Here is a 19,916-nt window from a genome sequence, read left to right as displayed (position 1 = left end):
CGCCACAAGAAAACATGTCTAAATAGCGAGCTCTGTTGTTTAGAATTCATTAAGCTGGATAACTGGACTTAAAGGGGTATTCCATCTCCATGATCCTATCCCCAATATATAGTAGGTGGAATAGCAATAATATCAGCAAATACCAATATTTGGAAATGTAGAATAGTTCTCCTTATTAGGCATGACCTTACCTCATGAGCAGGGCATTGCAGCTTTGGTAGCAACAGTTACGACATGGACTCTGCTGCTGTTTACCCGGGGAGAGTAGGTGCAGATTCATTGCACCCACACTCCTCACATGCAGGGATTGCACTCCTAGAAAATGGGGGATATGTTCCCTGAGCGTGTCCCCCCATATTCTAGACGGTCCAGAGTCATCGTGGGACCCCTTTAGTTTTTTTCCTTACAATAAATTGGTGAAAGAGGGAATGTTTTGGGGAGTGTTTTTTCAAATACATTTTTTTTCGTCTATTTGTTTTGTTAGTACTGACAGTTGTGATGTCGGGTATCTGATAGACGCCATGACATCACAAACTGCTAGGCTTGATGTCAGGTGACTTTACAGCTAGTATCAACCCGATTTATTACCCCGTTTGCCACTGCACCAGGGCAAGGGATGAGCTGGGGTGAAGCGCCAGGTAACTATGGACCTTCCCACCCTGAGAATACCAGACCACAGCTGTCTGCTTTACCTTGGCTGGTGATCCAATTTGGGGGACCCTACTTTTTTTTGTAATTATTATTATTTATAAAATAATTATAAAAAAGAGCCTGGGGTGACCTCCACATTGGATCCCCAACCACGGTAAAGTTGGCAGCTGGGGTTTTCAGCCTACAGCCTTCTGATTTACCCTAGCTGGCTATCAAAAATGGGGAGCCCCCACGTCATTTTTTTTTAAACTATTTTTTTAAATAAAAAAAATTAATGGGCTTCCCTGTATTTTGATTGCCAGCCAAGGTAACGCCAGGCAGATGGGGGTGGCAACCCGTAGCTGTCTGCTTTATCTGCGCTGAGAATCAAAAATATCGCAGAGTGCTATGTCATTTTTTTAATGATTTATTTTTACAGCACTGTCATGTCAGGCAATCAAAATACAGGGAAGCCCTTTTCTTTTTTTTAGTTATTTAAATAAATAATTAAAAAAAATATATATGGGCTCCCACTGCATTTTTTGTATTGCTAGCTAAGGGCAATCCAAGCAGCTACTGGCTGCTAATCCCTACTGCTTGATTTTACCTTCAATGGCAATGGAAAGTCCAGGGAAGCATTTTTTGCCAAAAAACTAAAATATAGGGAAGCACTTTTTTTAATTATTTCATAAATTTCATGAAATAATTAAAAAAAAAACATCATAGGCTTCGCCCTATTTTTGTGTCCAGCCGGGTACAACTAGGCAGCTGGGGATTGGAATCCACAGCACAGGTTAGCCCGAGGTTTCTGGGCCCCTCTGCTGCGAATTGAAGTCCGCAGCCGCCCCAGAAAATGGAGCTCTCATAGAATCGCCATCTTCTGGCGCTGTATCCAACTCTTCCAGCAGCCCTGATGCCGGGTGGCTTGCTGGGTAATAATGAGTTAATACTAGCTATGTTTTACTAGCTAGTATTAAGCCAGAGATTCTTAATGTCAGGCACGTTTGACCCAGCCATTAAGAATCTCCAATAAAAAGTTAAAAAAAACACCACACATAAAAAAATACTTTAATAGAAATAAATACACAGACACACTTAGAGACTCCATCTTTATTACCCCCTGTCAGCCCTCCACGATCCATGGTCTTCTGTCTTCTTTTTCCTTCAACACTGCAGCTCTGTCTGCTCCATCAGACAGCAGTGCATGGGAGAAAGGTCGCTGTGCTCCATGCAGAAATCACTCTGTGAGAGTGACCACAGTCTCCCGGCTCTAAGCGGTGGCACGGGTTGCCATAGCAACGCAGCTCCGATCATGTGATTCTGGTGCCGCTGCGTGCTCGTAGCAGGACGTCCCCATCACCGCTACCAAGCACGTTGCTATGGCAACGGTGATCTCCGTTATTGACTGGCTGTGTCACCGGTCAGGAGCCGGCTTCTGCGGACGCTGGTAACCACGGTAAACATCGGGTAACCAAGAAGTCCTTTCCTTGGTTACCCGATGTTTACCTTCGTTACCAGCGTCCGCCGCTGTCATGTTGTCAGTGCCGGCTCCCTGCTCCGTGCACACATAGCCACTTAGCCAGACTACACATCGGATGAAATTAACCCGATGTGTACTCTGGCTAGGAGTGCAGGGAGCCAGCTTTAAGCGGTGTGCGCTGGTAACCAAGGTAAATATTACTTCTGCTCTTGGCATCATCAACCTGGCATCCAGCAGACATTTATCACTTACTAGGCCCATTGCATCATAATGCTGTGGTGTGTTGCAGGTCACGACATTACATGAGGCCTAGTAACTAGGCTTCATGTGACATCATGATGTTGCAGGTCCCAGTAATCTCCAGAGGCAACCGAGATGGAGAATACCATGAACAGAAGTGAAGACTGGCTTTCACAAAGTACCAGACCGAAATTCAGATCAAAATGATCATCTCTACCTCACATACAAACATATATCAATATCGATTATTGTCAAAACTGAATTTTTATGTTTTGGTTGATATTAGTCTTACAATGTAAATGTCCCCTTTTAATAATTATGAGTTCTAAATTTTAGCAGTTAAAATCCCTAAATAACTATGTAGCCAATTTCTAAAATATTGAAAATCTAATTAAGCAAATATATCGAGCCTAAATCCCTCGGAAAACACTTTTTCTGTAGAGATGTTGTGAAAAGAATAGCGATGACTTTGGTATGTTTTTTTGTATCGTAGCAACAACTGGTCCATTTCCACTAATTTTATAAAACAATAACCTTGAGAATTGCAGCTGAGTACTGCTATTTTTCTTTTACATTCAGCTATATAATTTTTTTAAGGAGTTTATGAAGCACAAAAGTCACCTTAGGTTAAAAGTTAAAAATCTACATTTTACCATAAAAATATGTATTATCTGTAATGTTGCATCACTGAGTTTTTACAGCCTTCAACTAGTTTCAGGACAAATGATTAAAGTTTCTCTTACTGTGTAGTTTATTTTCTGTGTACTAGAGATGAGCAAACCTGTTCGATAAATGTTCGCCAATTTCAAATTTGGTACGAACCTTGACTTGTTCTTCAGTCTTGATAACCCCGAGCACTTTCCCCAAAAGTCACTAATGTTTGGTTTTGTTCGATCCCAGATCACGTTTTAAAAAATTGCTTTCTTAATAACATGTTATGCTTTTGTATAGGATTGTGGTACTGAATGATGAATGTTTGGGATGTGTTTAATAAGTGGACTAGGCGGGGATTCGGGAGAAGCTAGATGCGCCATTTTTTTCATAACTTTAATTGAGGATGTTCCTGCAGCCAATCAGGGTGTAGCAAACATCCAGAAGGTTCACAGAGAAGGGCTTTTGTGATTGGCTGCCTCAGTCACATGTAAATATGCAGATAAATTGCGGACTTGCAGCGTCAGCACCATTTTGTGAATGTGAGACGTTAGGGAAGGTGCCTCTGACGGTGCTCCCGGTGGAGCAGGCAGACAGTTATTTTAGCTAAGGATTTAACGCTAGGTAGTTGAGATAGATAGGAGAGAAATAATGTAGAATAGGGATGTGCAGTGTAGAGAAATGTGTGCCACAAATTGGCATTTAATGACAGAAATAGGGATAGATAATTTTCAGTGCCTGATAAAATTGCCACTGAATGATATAAATAGCTTTTGTTACTTATTACAGCCTGCTCCCAATTAGCCAGTCAATCTCATTTTTTGGTAATTTTAGTTAGTACTGTCTGCTGTCAATTTGCTAGTGAACTAGGTAAAAAGGTCTTGTCAGTTTTCATAGCCTACTCCACATTACGCAATGCAGCATCTGCATAAAAAGGCAAACTTTGTTCCAAATCAATAAAAAAGAAGAAAAAGTTAAAAAAGCAGTGAAGACAGAGGTCTACGCAATTCGAGCAGAAAAGCACTTCTAATCATGACATATCTCTACATATTAGAATACATTAAATATTAAATGCTTAATTAAACAAATACACAAAAGGGGAGATAACTCTCACAACCAACATTAACCAATGCATCATCAGGGAACAGAGTTGACATGAACAACACTAGTTGGATTCATTGCCTAATAACCGCAAAAAATACTAATAATTTATTTGCATATAAAACAATACCTCTTTCCAAAAAAGTATATGTAGACATAAATGCAAGTACTTGTGTATGTCTACAACATATGTCTGCATTATATATCCATAACAATACCACACACAGAAAAATACAGAAAAATATAAATGGAGTACAAATACACAAATATAAAAAGTGCATCTGATTCAATAAATCCAAAAATTCACAAAGCTCAAATAAATAATTAATAACCAAAAAGTCTATGAATGGTTTATAATAGTGGTTAAATTCATCCAGTATCTATTCAAAGCCATGGACAAAACATTGGGCAACAATCTCCAATAACATCACATAATAAATCAGCAGCCAAATTTAGTCCAGGAAAGCTCATAGGCATTAAAACAAAGTGACTTGAGAATAGTTAGGTAGGTAGGTCAGCAGGCAAAATTTGTGCAGTAAAAATCAAAGACATTCAAGATATGGTATCTTCAATACTCCAAGTTAAAGGATCAGCAGCCAGAGTTACTTCAGGAAAGCTCATGGACATTCAAACAAGGTGTCTTCAATACAGTCACATAGGTGGATCAGCAGGCAAAGTTCATCCAGGTATGATAAAGCTCATAGACCATCCAAACAAGGTAAATAAATATAAAAAAAATATAAGCCCAAGGGTTATTATAAATAGTCCACTGAATATGTAGTCTTCATTAATATCGCAATAAATAAATAAGCAAAATTATACAAACATAAACCATCCAAAAATGAATGGAAATATTGCAGTGTAAATTGATACATTTGATACTGATTGGTTAGTTTAACCTAAACTATATACCAACAGATGAACGTTACTTGAATGAAGGAAAACTATTTTAAAATAGAATGAAAAATTAGTTGCGGAAACCTTGGCAGACTTTCTCACAGATTGTGGATCGAAAAACAGATCATTTATCACTGTTACGAAGTAAATAGTTATTACTGTCATCCTGGAAGTTACTAAATAATGACGCAGAAAATAGAATAAAATGCAACCCCCCAAGAAAAAAAACAACCTGTAAAACAAAAGCCTAAAATTTGGTAGACATCGTTTCCATCTCCAAATAATCCTAAGAAACAACATGTGCTACAGTGGACGGCAAGCGCTGCATCAAGTGGCCTCTCCCCCTCATCCTGCACCTCAACATCCCAAGCAGTACATTCCTCAGAGGTGCCACCATAATTATTCTTCCTCCCCCCACGTCACAAATCTCCAACCGGCAAACTGATTGTGGTGAACCACACATAGATGAGTCTGCAGAGCTGTTCACACATTGTATCCTTTTGTCATCAAAGCTCTGCTCCTAAGATTCCCAGACTCAAGAGAAGGAAAGCATCTGCATCAATGTCCAAAATCTTTGTCAGTTGGATCCTGGCTGGGATGAAGTAGGGTCTGAGCAGGATCCCCACCCTCATCAACTGATGTTAAATCCTGGGTGTGGAAGTGATGATAATGAGAATCAGATACCTGAGGTGCACATGTACTGTTATATGATGTCAGATCAGGAAGACAAGGAGTGGGACCACATAGAGCCCGACGATGACATTGTGGATCCCACTTGGTGTGAGCCCAGATGCACACAGCTGTGAAGCTCAGCAGATAAGCAGGAGGAGGAAGCGAAGGAGGTTACCTTGGCAATTCCCATACAAACATGTAGGGATGCAACCATGAGAAGCACTGCATCCTCAGTCATAATAACTGGGGCTGTGGCCATCAGCAATTGTGGGTATGCAGGAAGGGTTGCCTAGTCTGGGCATTTTTTGAGATTGCAAAGGATGACCCAACTTACATTATCTGTCAACATTGTAAACAACAAGTCAATAGAGGCAAAAATTAAAATAAATTGAGTACTATATGCAACATGCCTTACTGTGGGAAATCTTACTGCACTAAAATGTGCACTTGCATACTCACATTCAGTAGGTGTTACGGAAGTGACCATGCCTGGTGTTTTTGACCCATGTGAAACACCAAGGCCACATCCTGTGTGTTGCATGGACCATACTTCCCTGGTGTGCAAACAGACTATGGGAAATGGTGGAGGAGGATTGATGCTGCTGTCTTGCTGTCCCACTGTCTGCCTGGAAGGTTTTTAAATATGAAGACTCCAATATAGGTCTCCAAGTTGTGTCTTGTGTGTAGTTGCAGGATTCTATGAGCAAGAGACCTATGCCTGTCACTCATTTATCTCTTCATTTTTGAAATTAAAATACCAGTGCACATCCCGTGTGTTGCAAGGACCAGGATTCCCTGATGTGTAAAAGGATTCACTAAATCATCCCAGACAGATGTCCGTCCAACCTCTTTTTAACCCCTTCACCACCCAAGACGGCTCTATCCGTCATGTATTGTGTGAGGTTAATCCCCGCCCCTGCCGTGGGCAGGTCGCAGCTATCAGCGCACATATCAGCTGTTTTCAACAGCTGACATGTGTGCTTGCATGTTACGAGTGGAATCGCTTCCACTCGCAACATTTAACCCCTTACATCTCGCTGGTTTGAAGACCAGTCACCATTCTGGTCACTCTTCTCTTAACTTGCTCCAATACCTGCAACATAAAGTCCGTATTGATGTATGAGAAATAGTTCTGACAACTGGGTTGCTACTTTGCTAGATCCACAGCACAAAAAAAAATTTAGCAAGATACTTTCCCCCTGGAAAGTGACACGCGAATGCTTGAGTAGCAGAAAAGAGAGGTCTGACACATAGTGTAGGACTGAAGACGATGGTGTAGGAGTGTGTAGAGCTCAATATCAATGTCATAAGGAGGGGATCGGACCCTTTTGCATTTTAATCTTCAAAAATGGAGAGTTTCTTGCCAGTCATATCTTGGCATGCCCAGCAGCCAGCGTTCTTTCAGAACATGTCTTCAGCGCTGCTGGTGGTATATTGACGAATAAGCACATCCGGCTGTCACCTGAAAGCATAGAGAACCAACTTTCATAAAGATGAAAAAGTCATAGAAGTCCAAAGACTTTGCCACTTCAGGCCCAGACTGTGCACACTAGGCAATGGTGTAGTGCCAGGAGTATGGGAGCACCAGCTCTATGCTTGTCTTTTATCTTGCTGTCTCTAGTAAAGGCAGAAATGTTGGTCCAGGCCTTGTTACAGGGCCAGTCCCAAGCAGCTAGGTTGCTTTGTTAGACTACTTATAGTCTGTGCAATTGTTGCCACTTTTCATATTGCCTGACCTTAATGTTTGGAAATGTGGAGACTCCAAGATGGGTCTGCAAATTGTCTTTTGTCTGTATTGCCAGGGTTCTGGAAGAAATATGACAACCCCTGGCATCTTTCTGTCTCTGGTGAAGGTAGAAATGCTTGTTCAGGCCATGTTACAGGGCTGGTCCAACGAACCATGTTGCAGCGTTGGTCTATTTGTAGTCAGTGCCAATTGTTGTTATTTTACCTATTGCCTGACCTTAAATTTTAGAAATGTGGAGACTCCAAGTAGGGTCTCAAAATTGTATTTTCTATGTAGTGCCAGGGTTCTGGGAGCAAGAGGCCTACACCTGTCACTCATGTATCTCTTTGATTTTTAAAATGAAAATATCAGCCCTCATACTATGTGTAAGTCAATGCAATCAGGCAGTGCTTAAATTAATATGCATTGGAGAACACAGCTGCAGAGTTGTGTACCACTGTCCAGTCCCAGTTCAATCAATGGCTGTCTCCACTGAACCTGAAGCCAAGGAAGACCGTATGCGATAACGGTGCCAAACTGGTGGCGGTACTATGCCTGGGTAACATCACATGTGCATTGCATGGCTCACATGTTCAACCTAGCTATACAGAAATTTCTAAGGCACTGTTCCAGCCTGGATACGAAGCTGCAGAAGGCACGGTCACTGTGTGCTCACTTTTTAAAATTAAAATGCCAGCCCACATCCTTTATGTTCTATAGACAATAATTTGCAGCTGAGCAAACACACTATGGGGAAATGGGGAGGGTGGGGAAATTTGTTGCCACTGTCCTGCTGACTGCCTGAATCATTTTTATATGTCAAGACTCCAATATGGTGCTCCAAGTTCTCTTTTGCTCTTTTGTCTGTATGGCAGGGGTATAGGAGCACCAGCCCTACACCTGTCTCTAAACCACCTCTATATTTATTATGTCAATAGTCTGAGAAGGTAACGGCTATGCCAAAACAGTTGTGCTGCACTGTAAAATCTATTTTTGCTGTTTTGGAAGCTTTTCAACCATCGTAAAGGTGTTTTCTGTGCCTTACTTTTGGCCTTCCATTGAATCCCATGAGGTTCGGAAAAATACGAAAAGGTTCGGAGGTCGGTTCGGCGAATATAGCATTTGTTTGGTTGAGCTTGGTGAACCAAACCTTTAAAGGTTTTCTCATCTCTACTGTATATTTCTCCATAAAGTAGTAAAGTTCTTTGTTTTTAGATTCAGACCAAGTTTATTACATACCAACTGCATAGATTTATTGATTTTACTAAAAATATTGGACAGTTGGACTATGTTAATCAAATTCTCTAATGGTTAGCTAATGTATATATCAGAAATGTATGGCCATTTTGTTTTAGCAATGAAGTCATACTTTAAAGGTATCTTTTGGAATTTAATGGACCATAGTGCTTTGCAATCAGATTCTAATCAGTCAAATTGTCCCTAATAGGTTTTTGCATGCATCGCCGACTTCAGATTTTTGCACTCTACTTGTAAACTTCTCTGATGTCTGTGATCAGCACAAGGTGACTCAAGCATCAACTCACAAACCTTTTGAACATAGGCAGGCTAGCAAGCCTCTGCCGGGCTGCTTGTTAACTTTCTTTAGTCACATTCTATGGGAGAGCCAGTCACATTCACTCAACTCATATATATGACTATACTGTCCTGGAGAGGTGGTTTTATCTACTCTTACTGGTGGTTGTAATATTATTGTTGTGTGTGGTTCTGGCGTTAACCCTTGTTGTCATTTTGTTGCTGCATTACTTCACTTCTCTTTATCTTTAGTTTCTTTCTTTTTATTCCTGAGAATTTGTAGTGTGACTGAATCTCTTGTATCCCTGTCTTTCTTGTCTGTGTTTCCATCAGACTCCTGTCCTTTCCTTCCCTGGGAGAGGGAATCAAATTAGCTTGGAGTATAGTAAGTCATTGGACTCCAGCACCTCCATCATCAGGGGTAATCCAGATGACAGGGATAGTTTAGGGTCCCCTGATGTGAGAGACAGTTTAGGAGCCTCTTGTTCCTTTCTATTCCACAGTCACATCATGGAAATGTGTCTATAGACTATATTTATAAAATGGAAAAGTCGTGTATCAAAGTCAAAATCAGGTTAAGTTTACTTACTTACTCAGAATCCAGACATAAAATACATTGACTTTGTATATCTCAGAAAAAATGTTAAAAATTACAATTTATCAATGTGCAGTAGAAGAGCAATATTCATTTTTCGGCTGTTCAGTTATGTGCATTTCATAGTAGTCTTCCACGCTGTTGTGCTTCCTTGCAAGTGGTTTATGTTGTAGCTACTGGCTGTAATAGAAATTTAAGGATGAACAACATTTGTTTAAATTCATAGAATTAATATAGACTGTTCAGTGATCTGTCGAGCATAAATGATTTTAATATTGCAAACTGGTAAATGTGAAAACTAAAATAAAAAGAAGCAACAATTGTCAGTAAATAGGCAAATCATACACACTTTTGTTTTACAAGCCCTGTGCTGAAAACATATAAAACACACTTTCTATTCTTAAGTGTATTAGTCTACTATCTATTAAATTATTTTACATAAAATGAGAATAAAAAGCGTAAAAAGACTATATTTAGACAGGAAAATTATTAGTCTGGTCTTATCCACTCATTAAGAAGTAGAGAGAGGGGAGCCAGCACAATCTGAAAATGGCATGCATCATATAAAAAGTGCAAATTCACAAATTTATTCCAACTGTACTATAATATAAATTGAGATTTTTAGCAAATAATTGATCAATTCTTTGAGCCACCCCTGCCAACGTCACGGCAAATCTTAATAGGGGGGTCCTACACTATATTATGTATTTCATGTGCCATGCGGCCTCCTAGATAAATTTAAAAGCAGAACCATAGTGGAGCACACATACCTGTAACCTGTATATAACCGCTTCTATTTTGCAAAAGAGGCAATTTTGGATAGAGGCCAGCTCAGGTCCCAGCATGTGGAGCAAGCTCTACACATACCAGGACTATATCAGAACTGACCCTCCCAGTGCCAGACAGCAACCATTGATAAAGGCGGACCAGATCCAAGTATGGTGCTTAATTAGCAATGCCTGTGGAAAGTGTGAAGCAACTGAATGTGAACAGCTACCAACAGGAGGAATATATTGCAAACCAAGATCAGGCGTGCATAGCATGGTGGTGACCAGCCACCAGACATTTGTAGCATAACTACAACCAAACAAAGAGAGAGGGGAGCCAGCACGATCTGAAAATGGCATGCATCATATAAAAAGTGCAAATTCACAGATTTATTCCAACTGTACTATAATATAAATTGAGATTTTTAGCAAATAATTGATCAATTCTTTGAGCCACCCCTGCCAACGTCACGGCAAATCTCAATAGGGGGGTCCTACACTATATTATGTATTTCATGTGCCATGTGGCCTCCTAGATAAAGTTAAAAGCAGAACCATAATGGAGCACACATACCTGTAACCTGTATATAACCACTTCTATGTTGCAAAAGAGATAATTGTGGATAGAGGCCAGCCCAGGTCCCAGCATGTGGAGCAAGCTCTACACATACCAGGACTATATCAGAACTGACCCTCCCAGTGCCAGACAGCAACCATTGATAAAGGTGGACCAGATCCAAGTATGGTGCTTAAGTAGCAATGCCTGTGAAAAGGGTGAGGCTACTGAATGTGAACAGCTACCAACAGGAGGTGGAAGTAGCTGGACGTGTTTAACACAAGCAAATTAAATAGCTGGCTATTAAAGGAAATTAGTCACCATGTTTTTGTTCACCTAATCTGAGAGCTGCATGATGTACGGGTAGAGAGTATGTTTCCAGCCATGAGCCGGTTACATACCTGCTAGAGTAAAGCAGTAAACCTGCTGACTTAGGCGGGCTTTGCACGCTGTGACATCGGTAACAATGTGTTACCGACGCTGCAGCGATAGTCCCCGCTCCCGTCGCAGGTGCGATATCTTGTGATTGCTGCCGTAGCGAACATTATCGCTACGGCAGCTTCACATGCACTCACCTGCCCTGCGACGTCGCTCTGGCCGGCGAACCGCCTCCTTACTAAGGGGGCGGGTCGTGCGGCATCATAGCGACGCCACACGGCAGGTAGCCAATAGAAGCAGAGGGACAGAGATGAGTGGGATGTAAACATCCCGCCCACCTCCTTCCTTCTGCGTAGCCGGCTGGGACGCAGGTAGCAGATGTTCCTTGCTCCAGCGGCTTCACACACAGCGATTTGTGCCGCCTGCTGGAATGAGGAACAACATCGTACTGTCGCAGCAGCGGCATAATGGAAATGTCGGACCCTACACCGATCATACGATAACGACGCTTTTGCGCTCGTTAATCGTATGTAAAAGGCTTTACACACTACGATGTCGACAGTGACGCCGGATGTGCGTCACTTTCGATTTGACCCCACCGACATCGCTCCTGCGATATCGTATTGTGCAAAGTACCCCTTATACTCCTCCTTATTCATGAGCTCTGTATTACCCTGCCCCACCACTCATTGGCAGGTTTCTGCCTATGCACAGTGTACACAGTGTACACAGAAAGCTGCCAGTCAGTGGTATTGATGGGGTTATACCGAGCTGAGCATTCAGAGAACTGGTAGATCTACAGCAGTAATATTATAAACACTACATTAAGCAGCCAAATATGGCATACATCTCTGGAATCATGGTCTCACCCCCTATATCAAAACAGTCTCAAATGGGTTAACTAAAATCTGGTAATGGATTTCCTTTAAATTCCCTAGTGTCACCAAGCCGCTCAGTTAACACCTGAAGATATACAAGTGTGTCACCATCTTGCCTTTACATCAATTACTTTAAAAGCTCAAATTTTCTCATTACTAATTCTAAGTTTTTGATGTGCTAACAAAACCATTAAAAAAACCTGTTACGCACATATTAACATAACAACTAATGATGTAAGGTGAAAGGCAACCTCATTCAATTTGAACCACTAAGAAAAAAAAGCCCTTTTCTGGCCATTTTGTAGTATTATTTGATTAACTGTGTGTTAAAGATTTCATCATGTAATACAGATAAAATGTATCTTTGTACTGTGTTAGCCACTAAATAGAAAAAGAATTGTATAAGGAAACTGAGAGTCCTCAGTAGTTGATACCTTTTAATGGCTAACTGAAAAGATGGTAATAATAGCAAGCTTTCGAGACTACTCAGGTCTCTTCATCAGGCTCAATATAACACAAAATCTGAGGAGTCAGATATTTATACAAAACAGGACATAGAATAATATAGTTTATTGTTATACCATGCCTGATGAAGAGACCTGAGCAGTCTTGAAAATTCGCTATATATCACCATCTTTTTAGTTAGCCATTACAAGGTATCAACCACTGAGGACTCAGTTTTTTAAAACAGTTTTTCCATCATATAATAATAATTTTCCTCTGGAGAAACTACTATTTGTGTGACTAGGTTGAACTTTTTTATTCTTTTAGCAATATTATTAGATTAGTAAAGCTCACAGTAGTCTTGTCTCAGCTGTTTAGTTTATTGTTATGTTATTCTGCAGATTTTTTTAAAATAATAATAATAATTTGTTTACATTTTCACTTAAAAAGGTTTAAATAGCATAGGTAAGTACACTTTTTATCATGAACACTCAGGCTCAGTCTATAATTATATTTAAAGGGAACCTGTAAGATTACTCAAGGCTCTCAAACTGCTACCTATCCTTTTCCAGTTAGAGCAATAATCCCCTAATGTCCTAGACAATAGATGGAATTATTTCTAAAATTTAAGGTTTAATTCTGCCCTTGGCATATGCAAATGAACCTAATTAGCCTTGGGGAGGGGTGATTTCTTGCAATATTGAGAGCAGACTGGCCTTACATGCTGTGCTTGATTGACATCCTATTTCCTTGAATGTTTAGTGATGTGACTGTCTTCTGAGGCATTATGGCTTCCCAAGCATGTTTTGTGCACCAGTAAAGTCAGATAAAACAAAACAAGCTAAAAAAAAAGGAGTGAAGCACATTTTAAATGCAGAACAAAGAACATTGTATAAAAACTAACTTAGGAATCTGCACAGCCTGATTGTGTTTTATGATTTAAAAAGTGACTGGCCGAAGTCAACTAGCTACAAATTATAGCCTAATGGAGTGGTTAAAGGGGTTGTCGATTAATCAGGCAACCCTTCTAAATATGAGTCTTTGCCCTGCTTAAAATAAAAGCAATACAATCAAATACTCACCTCATGTATCAGCATTATTCCAGAGGTGTTGGCATTTGCTCTCCCAGAGCTCTTGTGAAGTTGTTACATCATATAAGTCCTGTATCCAATCCGCTAAGGCTTCACTCTCTATGTTATAAGATGAATAAAACTGCAAGAGGAAGTCAGAGCTGAAGATGGCTGCTGACTCACTATTGATGTTTCATACATCTGAAGGTGGGAGAAGGAAGCTGGCACAGATTGGGTGCAGGGCTCACATGACTTAATAATTTCACGTGACCCCTAGGAAAGGGAATGCCAACACTGATGGAACAGCCATGGCAAAAGTGGGGAGTAAAAGTGTTTTTATTTCAAAGAGACATCTACTGGACAACCGCTTTAGGTTTATGGTTCATAGTTAGAGCTCTTTCCGTCATAAGAAGTCTGAAATATGATATTTAAGCATATTTCACAATACAAACTGCATATAATGATAAACAGATCTATTAGACATGATGAGGATAGTCTATAAAGGGCTTTTCTGATTTCAGAACCTCCTTCTATTCTCCCTGCAATTATTTCTTTCTTTTTTTTTTTTTAAAATAACCAAATTGATCTTTACTTTTCCTCTCCACGTCCAACATTGAGTCTTCACTGCTGCTCTTGGTGATCGTTATTGTCTGCACTGAAAATCACTTCGGCAGCACTGCAGCCAATAACTGACTTGCTTGAGTCGCAACGTTTTGAGAGCTGTAACATTTAAACTTTTTGTAATATGGAGATGGGTGAGGGCTGATTTTTTTGAAACCCGGGCTGATGTTTTTATTGATATTATTTTGGATATTTAAGATGTTTTTATCGAGTTGCTAGAGCGCCGTTGAGGGGTCAGAACAATGCGCCCACCTGACAGGATGAGTTAAATGACGCTGTCAGAGATTTACAGCAGCATTTAATAGGATAATAGCTGCAGGCGGAGTGCCGCTATTAAAGGCACATGTCCGCTGATTATATCAGTCAACATGTGCAGGGAAAGATGTGGACTCAGACTTAAGAGCCCACATCAAATGCAGGGAGAAGACTTATGGTGTAATTAGCATGTTAACGGTCATTAAGGGGTTAATTTTTGCTTAATCTGCTATTAATTTAGTTATAGGCAAAGTTTCCCTGTATCTTATTAATAGTAATGTCCTTTGTAATTCAGAGCATGTTTCAAAGCTGCTAATGGAGCATGCCCTCTAGTCAAATAAAACACATTTCAGCAACAGTAGTTATGCTATATTAAAGTACTTGTAATGGTTTCAGAAATACTTATATTCCATAATGGAAACTCAAGTGTAAGAGATTCTTGACAATCGGTTCACAATAAAATGTACTGTAGGAACTTACTGAAATAATACGGAAAGTTTAATGTATAGTACACAATGTCCTTAGTAGAATTACAAGGGACACTTTTATGCTTAACTATGTATTACTTAGAGTCATGCATTTCTTATTGTTTTTCTACAAATTTGTCATAAAACACATTTAATTGTTTAGGCAACAACTTACTTTTTTCAATACTGATGTAGAGCGAGAGAAATAACTATTGAATACCTCACCGATTTTGTAATTAAATATATTTCTAAAAGTTCTGTTGACATGAATTTATTGACAGATTTCGGTAACAACTCATCCAATCTACACAGGCAAAGAAATCAAACCATAGATGTCCCTACATTTAGTAAAGTGTAATAAGGAGGGAAAACATACACAAAAAGTATTGAACATGTGAAGAAAGAAAGGTACAAAATGCCATTGAAAAGCATGACAGCAGCTGAAATATATCAGTATTTAAAAAGCAATGCTGCCACTTAGTAAAAAAAATCAGCTGGTTCAACTAAAGGCCTACAAAAAGAAGTCCCATTACCAAGGTGTCACACAATAAACATCTCATGATGGGTAAAACCAGTGAGCTATCTCAAGGTCTTTGAAATCTTATTGTTACAAAATATGCTTACTGAAGAATTTATAAAGTGCTGAAGGTTTCAGTGAGCAATGTTGGTGCCATAATCCAGAAATCTAAAGAACATAATTTCACCATAAACCGGCTATGACCAGGTGATAACTGCAAGATTTCAGACTGAGAAGTAAAAACCAATATCAGAAGAGCTTTCCAAAAGCCAAGATTCACCTGTGAAGAGTTAAAGAAAGACCCAGAATCAGCAGGTTTAATTGTTTCAAAGAAAACTATAAGTAATGCTCTTAAGCCCGCTTTACACGCTACAATATATCTTACGATGTGTCGGCGGGGTCACGTCGTAAGTGACGCACATCCGGCATCGTAAGGTACATTGTAGTGTGTGACAGGTACGTGTGATTGCGATTGAACGTTAAAACGTTCATCGCATACACGTCGTTGAATCCTGACGAATTGCACGTCGGGTTGTTCAATGTTTCCGAGGCAGCACACATCGCAGTGTGTGACACCCCGGGAACATTGAACAGATTTTACCTGCGTCCCGCGGCTCCAGCCGGCAATGTGGAAGGAAAGAGGTGGGCGAGATGTTTATGTCCCGCTCATCTCCGCCCCTCCGCTTCTATTGGCCGGTTGCCGCGTGACGTCGATGTGACGCCGAACATCCCTCCCACTCCAGGAAGTGGACGTTCGCCGCCCACATCGAGGTCGTATGGACGGGTAAGTATGTGTGACGGGGGTTAATCGTTTGTGCGGCACGTTCAACAAATTGAATGTGCCACACATACGATGGCTTACGATATCATATGTGAAATTGCAACATGTAAAGCAGGCTTTAATCTCAATGGCCTGAAAGAACACTCATCACACAAGACTCCATTTCTGAGCAAATAGCATGTTTAAGTGCATTTGACGTTTGCACAACAACATATTGACAAGCCTGTGAAATAATGGAAGTATATAGAAAGGTGAGATAAAACCAAAATTGAACTCTTTGGATTCCACAATACACACCATGTAAGGAGACCAAAAGGTACTGCATATCACTCCAAAATTACCATACCAACATTGAAATTTGTAGGTGAGAACATCATGGTGTGGGGCTGTTTTTCATCGTAAGGCACTGGTAAACTTTGTATAATTGAAATTAAGGATGAATGGACAAATGTACCAAGACATTTTTTATGAAAATCTGCTGCTATCTACCAGGATGGTGAAGATGATAGAAGAGTGGACATTTTAGCTAGACAATGATCTCAAACAAACAGCCAAGCAAACTCAATTGGTTTCAGAGAAAAAAATTACAGCTGCTGGAATGGCTCAGACAATCACCTGACCGGAATACAATAAAAAGGTTATCAAAGTAACTAAAGTTAAGAGGTCATGAAGCAGCCCACAAAACCTTTAGTATTTGACGAGTGTTTGTGTGGAAAAATGCACCAAAATCACATCTGAACAATGTATGCAACTAGTTTCTCAATTCAGGAAGCACTTGAAGCTGTCATCCCCAACAGAAGCATTTGTACAAAGTACTAAATAAATCATAATACTGTTGAACAAAAAAAAAATGGCAGTATCTGAGTTTAGTATTTTTTCTTTGTGTCATTTCTTAATATTACACATCACTAAATTTATGGTTTGATTTCATTGCCTGTGTGGATTGGATGGGTTGTTATAGACATCTGGTTAGAAATTCATGTCAATAGCACTTTAGAAATATATTTACTTAGAAAATGAATGACATGTTCAATACTCATTTCACCCGCTGTATAAATAAGCTATATGTAGTGTATGCAGTTAATGTAGTGTAGTGTCAATGTGTTAATAATATACGCATCTATTGCTGTCTACTACCTTATAGAGCGCTGTTCATGTCAACCTCTGAGTAACATCTTCACCACTCTTCAGCCATGCAATGTGGCTTTTACTGTGTACGTTTATGGAGTGGTAGAACAAGTCTCCCTAGGCTCCCTAGGCTTATTTTGAGACTTCTGACTTACACAAAGAAAATAGAGTGATCCGGATAGCTATAGAAGAGGTCCAGAATGGCACTGGTTATCGTTGAGCACAGCGGTAGGTGAGTATATTAACACACTGACAGTACAGTACATACGCATATACACAGATTTTGAGAAATAAAGTTCATGGGGGCTTAGTTAAGCATTGTTGTCTTAAAGCTTATTAACCATGCAACCTCTATTAAATCATTCAAGTGTCTGGAAGAATGTTGGTGAAATATTAGGAAAGGTTGCCTTATCTATACTTAAATCAAATCTATATTTCTAAATATAAAATTGCTGCCAATTTCCTGTGTAGAGATTGGTACAACCCAGTTCCTGCAGCCATAGAAGCTTAGGAGCACATTACATGTTTATTATTTAGTTTATTGTTTGATATAAATAGTATGCTACTAGCACCTAAGTACCCCTTAGTGTTGATAATTAAAAATCGGTATGTGTTCCCCCCAATTTTGATACTCAGCTGTGATAAAGTGGACAACTGGGAGCTGGAACTCCCAGACTCGGGAGGCCCATGGTTATTGGGGCCACCCCCAGCCTAATAATAGCAGCCTGAAGCCAACCCCGATTGCTGCATCCATTACTTTACTCGGCTCAGCCAGATTTCCCTGGTGTGCTGGTAATCTAAGCAATAAGGGGTTAATAACAGCTGCCACTAAGCCACGGATTAGCAATGGGAGGCATCTGTGAGACTCCCCCATTATTAATCTGTAAGGGAAAAGAAATAAACACAAACACTGAAAAATTATTTATTTGAAAAATACAAAAATAACCTAGCTTCTTTCACCCCTTTATTATTCCCAAAATCACTCAGGTCCAATGTAATCCACACCAGGTCCCATAACGATTCCAGCTCTGCTAAATCTGAAGCACGACCATAGAACATAACCACTCGCTGTGAGCTTCAGTCAGAGACTGAGCCACGTAATGGGACAGCACTCAGGTTATTTGGGGTCATAGTTAGAGGTTCCCATGGTCCTCCCCCTATTATTGCAGGAGACTTCGTAAGTGTCACTAATCGGGGTATCGAGCTCCTTGTGTATCTTTTGGAGCAGTACCTTCCTGTACCCGAGGTTGTTTGGCCCGGTCTCCTGAGTCACGGATGGTGATCAGGATTTTTTGGAATTCTGACACTAAAGGGGGCTTTACACGCAGCGACATCGCTAGTGATGTTGCTGGTGAAAGCACCCTCCCCCGTCGTTTGTGCGTCACGGGCAAATCGCTGCCCATGGCACACAACATCGTTAGGAGCCGTCACATGGACTTACCTGCCTAGCGACGTCGCTGTGGTCGGTGAACTGCCTCCTTTCTAAGGGTGCGGTTTGTGTGGCGTCACAGCAGCGTCACTAAGCGGCTGCCCAATAGAAGCGGAGGGGCGAAGATGAGCAGCCGTAACATCCCGCCCACCTCCTTCCTTCCTCATTGCCGGCGGCTGCAGGTAAGCTGTAGTTCGTCTTTCCCGAGGTGTCACACAGTGATGTGTGCTGCCTCGGGAACGACGAACAACCTGCATCCTCAACAGTCAACGATTTTTTTTAAAATGAACGACGTGTCAACGATGGACGATTTGGTGAGTATTTTCCATCGTTAACGGCCACTCTTTGGTGTCTCACACAACGACGTCACTAACGATGCCGGATGTGCATCACGGAATCCGTGACCCCGGTGATATATTGTTAGATACTTTGTTGCGTGTAACGGGGCCTTTAGTGTTAAAAAGAGTCTACTGAACATGTGTGGGACTCCTATGGGTTTATTGACACTATCTGAGCATGTCAGTGATGTGGCACATTTCTATTGGGCATGGTGACATCACCAGTGATGTGGCAAGTTCCTAATGGCCACGGTAACATCATCAGTGACGTGGCAAGTTTATATTGGTCACAGTGACATCATCAGTGACATGGCAAGTTTATATTGCCTGCGGTGATCTCATCAGTGATGTGTAAGGTTCTCATTGGCCAAAGGGACTGGCTGCACGTGGTTCCTCCATCTTGTGGTGGTACAGAGGTGATAAATACCCCTGATGCCCATATGGAGGTGCACACTCGTCTTTGTGCATGCAGCAACACACAGCTACCTTAGATAGGGATACGTGGCGAAGTCTGATTGAGGGTCAGCAGGCAGGTTAGGGTGAGGCATCATGGTCACATCTAGACTGAATTAGTGTTAGGAGCTGGCTGGGCTGGATTCCAGGGATATTGGGGTTGTGTCGCCAAGTGACCGGTGGTTAACCAGAGATAACCTATTACAACCCGATATAGATGTAATACCCTACATGCTCACCTGTGCATATACCTAGAGCATATACTAGCAGAATACGGGTAGTTTTCTGCATTTACATTCCTATTCATAC

At 40.7% G+C, this 19,916-nt stretch overlaps 1 protein-coding gene across 8 annotated transcripts in view; it reads left to right on the top strand.

Moving 5' to 3' along the window:
- DMD (dystrophin) overlaps window positions 1-19,916 on the top strand; it is a 4,177,531-nt gene that overhangs the window by 1,430,842 nt on the left and 2,726,773 nt on the right. The window lies entirely within an intron of this gene.

This window comes from Anomaloglossus baeobatrachus, chromosome 2, assembly GCF_048569485.1.
Source record: "Anomaloglossus baeobatrachus isolate aAnoBae1 chromosome 2, aAnoBae1.hap1, whole genome shotgun sequence".
In the NCBI taxonomy this organism is placed as follows: Eukaryota; Metazoa; Chordata; class Amphibia; order Anura; family Aromobatidae; genus Anomaloglossus; species Anomaloglossus baeobatrachus.
Note: the sequence above shows the minus strand (reverse complement) of the source record. Positions and strands in the feature narration are given on the sequence as shown.